General features: G+C 37.4%; 1 long non-coding RNA gene across 1 annotated transcript; it reads left to right on the forward strand.

Moving 5' to 3' along the window:
* Positions 1-3,669: 3,669 nt before the first annotated feature.
* LOC131599461 (uncharacterized) lies at positions 3,670-5,624 on the forward strand. The gene is made up of 3 exons (XR_009282789.1): positions 3,670-3,757; positions 3,857-4,015; positions 5,512-5,624. It is a non-coding gene; the product is annotated as an uncharacterized LOC131599461 (long non-coding RNA).
* Positions 5,625-6,199: the final 575 nt, after the last annotated feature.

The raw sequence follows: 6,199 nt of genomic DNA on the forward strand, positions 1-6,199 counted from the left end.
GATTCACTTGTGGAGGCCGTGTGGGGGGGTCGACCACGAGTCCTGCGTCCGTCCACCATGTTCCTGGAGGTTATAAAAATGGGATTGAGTTGATCAGGCTCAATACCATAGTCATAACACAACAAAAATCATGGGAACACAACACATCTTGGACAGAAAGAAGCACTTATAATATCTCATGGCTAGTTCGAGGATACGACCTGCTCTGATACCAACTGTAACACCCATATATAAATACATACATCAAAGCATATATGTATACATGAATCCAAGTATTTGGTACTGAAAATACTTATAAGTTCCTAGTCAACACATTATACATATTAATGCCCTAACACAAAAGTTCTACCAAATGGCATAATACATACAAGATGTCCAAAACAAAATACTAAGAACTAGATCAAACAATGATCACAAAAGAAATCCACAACGGAAGCTTTGCCATATCCAAAAGAAACATAAGGAGTAAGGAAATCAAACTGCTTTCTCCTTACCCTTCGCGGAACCTGTAGTACCTGAAATCAATATATAATGGGGAGAGATATAAAATCTCAGTGAGTTCCCTATCTTATGGATCCTCTCGGCTTTACAAGGTTCTAGCCTATCAATCTCAAGTCATAAAAGGAACTAGACCTTGAGTTCACACACTAACATTATATGGAATCATACATAGAGTTCAACAACTCAAACACAAATACTACTAATCGGAAAACCGTTACCAAGCTATCCCTCTATTCCCGTCCCCTTCTATGTCTAGGAGGTGGCATGAGTCATGGATCCTTTGGAAAATCTTGACATACGAAATGGATTCGGACTCATGAGCCTTCCCTCATGAATCGTCACTTCACATGGCCCGTACACCATCACAAGTCTCTACCCTGTTAGGTTCCATTCGTACACAAAAGCGGGAATCAAACCTGCCAAGATTATTAGTGCCTCTCTGCACAGTGCCTCTCTGCACATAGAATGCCTGTTAACATTCAAAAGAAAAGAAATAAAGAAAAACAATGGTTCCGATTAGTACATCATACAATGATGATTGCTCACGCAAATCACTAGGCCTGTTAGCCCTTCTCTAGGCCTGTTAGCCTTTTCTCATAAAATTCTGAATACACGTATGTTCCATATAATGTCTCATCCTAGGTTTTCTTTGTTAAGTTACACATACCTAACAAATCCTAGTTTTCCTCACTTATACATTATTCACATAACAATGAAGTTATCCAAACCTCTTTTATATAAACATATATAACAAGGTATACCAATCCACCTGCAATAGAACTCAACCAAACAATTATCATCATCGTCTGTAACAATGGCAATTATCACAATTATAGAGTACATATTCGTCATACCAAAAGCATACCGTTCACATGGTTCCGAACGATAAATAACCCAAGTAATCAAGCAAACTCCCGACACTCGATTAAATAAATCCCCTTTTGTTCCCAAAACCTACACTACTAGAAAGTACACGCTTCTAGCCTCCTATTGCTTCGAACAGCGATTAAAACAGAGTTACGGTTCAAAAGTTATGGTCGAAACAATTTATCTCAATAAACTAAATTTTGTTAAGAAAAGGCGTCAGTTCGCGCCGCCATCAGTTATTCGCGCCGCCAACCTCAGGCAGTGGCAAACCTCACAAAATTCTCATAGTGTTCGCGCTGCAAACCCTTGTACGCGCCGCGTACTGATGGCAGAACAAGAACCCCAAATTTCTTTTGCATGGTTCGCGCCGCTACCTATAGTTCGCGCCGCGAAGCGCGCGAAAACAGAATTTCCAGCTCTGTTTTCTTGCTTCCTCCCATGGTTCAATCCAACCATTCCCATATCCAAACCTGTTCCAGACCACACTAAAGCCTAGAAACAACATACACATGGTACACTTATGATTTACTACACTCAATCATGAACATTCAAGATTTGATTCAAAACCTAGGTTTTTCTATAGAAAACCCCAAATGCAAAACTTATGATTTTCATCCATAAATCAAAATCTATAAGTTTCTAACTAGAACCCACCTCGATTATGAGTCATTGATGACAAAGATGAGTCGATCCGGCGGAGAAATGATGAAGATCCAAGCTTTTCCTTTTCACAAGTTTCTCTTCCTCTACTCCTCCTTCTCTCTACTTTATCTCTCTATCTTTCTTGTGTTGTTTTTCAAAATGAGAAGAAAATAGAAGGAAGGAAATATAAGCAACATATCCTTAAGTTAGCACTTATAACTTAAGTGTCTAAAAATATCTCTAATGTACCAATTAACAAAACCTCAGTGTCAGCTGATAATATTAGAGCATTTTATTAAATACGGGGTATTACAAAAAGCAATTTATTTAGGTACAACATGCCGAGGAACCTACAAAATAAAAACAATTAAATGGATTAATAAACAAATCTCTCCTGTTAAAAACATGACTATATAAAACATAATAAAAAGTAAAAAAATACCATGGCTCATGCTATTAATCATAGCAATATGATTGTTAGCATTTCGTGGCTCTACAATCTTTGACACACTTATCAAAGTCAGCAACTAGTTGTTTTCCGAGACATAATCCGTCACACTTTATTTCACAAAAAGGCTCTGATAAGCATTCAACTTGAATTACAACTAGAAGAATCATCAACATCAACACAACAAAATATTTTATTAGCGAACCTTCCATTGCTTTTTCAATATTTTCTTTTCTACGAATCAAATAAATTTCTTAATTCTAGGAAGTTTCGGCTCTTACAAATGATTTACCGAGAAAAAGTTTCACATTAGATCTTAATTTATAGATAAAATTTCTTAAAAGCCTTATGCGATCATTAAATGTACTTGAAAAAAAATTATTTATAATAAATATGGAATTAACTCTATTAAATACTCCATCCAATCCATAATAAAAGGAAATTTGTACTTTTTAGATAAAGTGAATAATAATATTTCTCAATAATCATTTTATGAAAACCTATTCAATATAATTTCAATTTTAATTATTTGGTAAAATGAATAAAAAAAGACATAGCAAAAAGATATATATATATATATATATATATATATATATATATATATATATATATATATATATATAATTGTTGTGACTATCTACTTAAACTATAATTAATTTGATGAATTTTTTTACTAGTTTTTTCTTTACAAAATATTTGTGATGCTTAAGAAATCATATTAAAAGTAATCTATTACTAAAAAATATTGTGTCCAAATAAAAATATCGTTAAAACAGTTTTACAACAACATATCGTATTACTATTTCTATAATAATATTCCATATTTAAAATATTATCGTAGAAACATTGTTAAAAAACAATAACACTGAAAAAATAGTATATATTAAATATTTGCTATTTATAGTTTTATAATAATATAGTTTTCATAGCATTTCTGTAATATCCCGATCTTTTAACACCGATAATTATCATTTAAATGAGTAAATGGTAATTAGAGAGAGATCATTGGTCTTATCCTCTATTAATCTAAGAATGATTATTACAAGAATTAGTGGAGTGGTTAGAAACAAAGAGGATTGGTTAGAATGGAACTAAATGGCATTGTTGTGAATAAAGATTAGTTGAAGGGGCAAATTGGACAATAAATATCACTTGCATGAGAACTTAAGGCATTGTTTGGTGTTGGACTTTCTAAATCAGAAATTGTGGAGAAAGAAAGGAAGAATAACTTAAGAGCAAGAGGAGAAAGAAGTTCACATCTCCATTTTCGTATTCCATGGTGCAACTCCACTAAATCAGGTATAACTCTCAACTCGTAACTCCGATCGTAACGATTCTGGTCCCATTGGAAAGCTAACGAATTTCTCTTCGATTTGCACCTATGGTTCGCGTTCATAGCTTCTGTTTTGGAGGAGAAAACTGACCTTGAAGTTGTGTCAGTTATGCTGAATGTGTGTTATGGAGAGCTACGAATTTCTTGCTAATGGAGATGGAAGTTTGAGTAAGATAAGAGTTCAAAGGCTGCATTAACACCATCTAAACCTCTATTAATCCAAGGTGAGTCCTTAGATAGTGGCTTGGGGAATTTGCATGTTAGGGTTATAATTGAGGTTAGGGATTTTGTGAGAATAATCCATGAACTTGTGATGATAAAACATGTTATATGATAATTGTTGGTTGTGTGTGATACCTATTGTCAATACATGTCGTAATTGTTGCAGGCAGGTGAGTTCTAGGGGTTAGAATACCCCCATAGCGGAACTGGTGCGTTCTGCATTTTTCTGATTCTGCTATGGTCCGCTAAGCGGGCTAAGGCCGCTTAGCGGATGATGAACATTTTTCCAGAAAATCGCGAGTCCGCTAAGCGGACATGAGGCCGCTAAGCGGAAGATTCTGTTTGTGGAAAAATAAAATATCGCGAATTCGCTAAGCGGACAGGAGCCGCTAAGCGGAAGATGCTGATTGCAAAATTCTGTTTCTTACCCCTTGAGTGCAGTTCTGGTTTTCATTCGTAACCAGACTCCTCCCTTATTGTTTATCCGTACTTGTTGGTAGTATGTGACGCTGTTAAGTATTAAATTTCAATACTTCCATTTGAATATACGGAAATTGTGAATTATGCATAATTTGAATGTGATGGTATAACTACTACTAATCGTTCCTTGATGCTTTTATGAATGCAATGTGATGGAATCTGAATAATTGCTAAAGCCCGTTGTTTCGGTTAAACATTTGGGTTTGTGTGCATTGTGTGCTTTGACGCTTGTTATGCGTGTGTATGCTTGAATCGAAGCGGGCCAGGGGCTAGGTTGATTTATGACTCGGGCTTTGTGATCAATGAGTCGTCCCGGGCTTTATGATCAATGGGACAGCCCCGATCATGTGATCTTGGGCTCACACCTGAGCTACCGTTGCAGTGTGCTTGTGAGGGTCTGGAGGCTTTCTCACTTGGTGTTAACACACTTGCGTGCTCGGTATGGTGGGGTTATGTGGCCATGTAGGCTAATACATAACCGGTAACTCACCTCTAGTGAAGTCAAGTAGACTAAGCACTAGGCTTTCGCCCGGTGGGCTCATGCGTCAAGACGGCGGTTCGGTACTTGGTGTTAACACATGTGCGTAAAGGTGGTTACCGGGACAATGACGCCATTTTGGCTAATGTCATCTCGCGGCCAAATAGGCTTGTACGAACCCGCTTAACTACTCTTGCAGTGTGCTTGTATGAGTCTCTTGACAATAGGCATGGGTGTAACTCATCGAGGGTGTGTTTTTATAACCTAGTCGAGGCATTAACGCGCTTCTGGATTCCCCATACACGGGTATGGGTTTTGGCATACGTGTTTGTTGTACTATTTGTGTACTTGTGATATGATGACTCCTATGGTGGACGATTCATGTGTTTGCTCCGTACTTGTATCGGATGTGAGGATAAACCCCGGATCAATGGTGGATTCGGTTTTGATGCATGAACCCTGTAGATCCGAGTGGACCCATAGGATAGGAGGACTCACTGAGATTTAGTAATCTCACCCCAATCAACTTATATTTTTTAGGTGCAGTTTAGTAGCTTTTGACAGATAGCAGTTTCGGATTGATGGCTTGAAGTGGTGTTGGCTCGAAGACCTCTTCAGATCTCTCTTTCCGCTGTGCAGATCCATTGAAGACAAATGTTTTGTAATTCTTATTAGAATTTCATGTTGTATTGTGTTATGGATATTTCTATATCTAAAGCTTTTGTATGTACTCAAATACCAATTTTTAACGTTTCATGCATAATATACTAGTCAGTTATGTATGGGGTGTTACAGTTGGTATCAGAGCAGGTCGATTCTCGGCCGAGCCATGAGACATCACTAGCAAATCCTTTCCTCCTCACATGTGTGCGTTGCTAGCCTGATTTTACTAGTATCTCATTCAGTCGTTGAACTTGATCAACTCGTCGACTGAGTGTGGGACGGTAGAATTACGACAGAGCCGCCACGAGGACTCGTAAACCTGTAAGTGTTGTGAACCCATGTAGTTGGAGTGGGATGAGTAATGGATTGTTTGGACGACGTAAGTGGAGAATATTGGAGTCATCAAGTTTAAGGAGAGCGGTTGATGTGAAGTAGTGATACCCGGACTATCAAGGTGTGGATTGAGATAGCTAGAACTCACAAGATTTTGATTGGACGGAGTGAAACTTTCTCTAAGTCTTGGTAATAGCAAGGGAAATCCAGTAAGGATTGAGATAGGGCCTTG

Source organism: Vicia villosa, linkage group LG4, assembly GCF_029867415.1.
Source record: "Vicia villosa cultivar HV-30 ecotype Madison, WI linkage group LG4, Vvil1.0, whole genome shotgun sequence".
Taxonomy (NCBI): domain Eukaryota; kingdom Viridiplantae; phylum Streptophyta; class Magnoliopsida; order Fabales; family Fabaceae; genus Vicia; species Vicia villosa.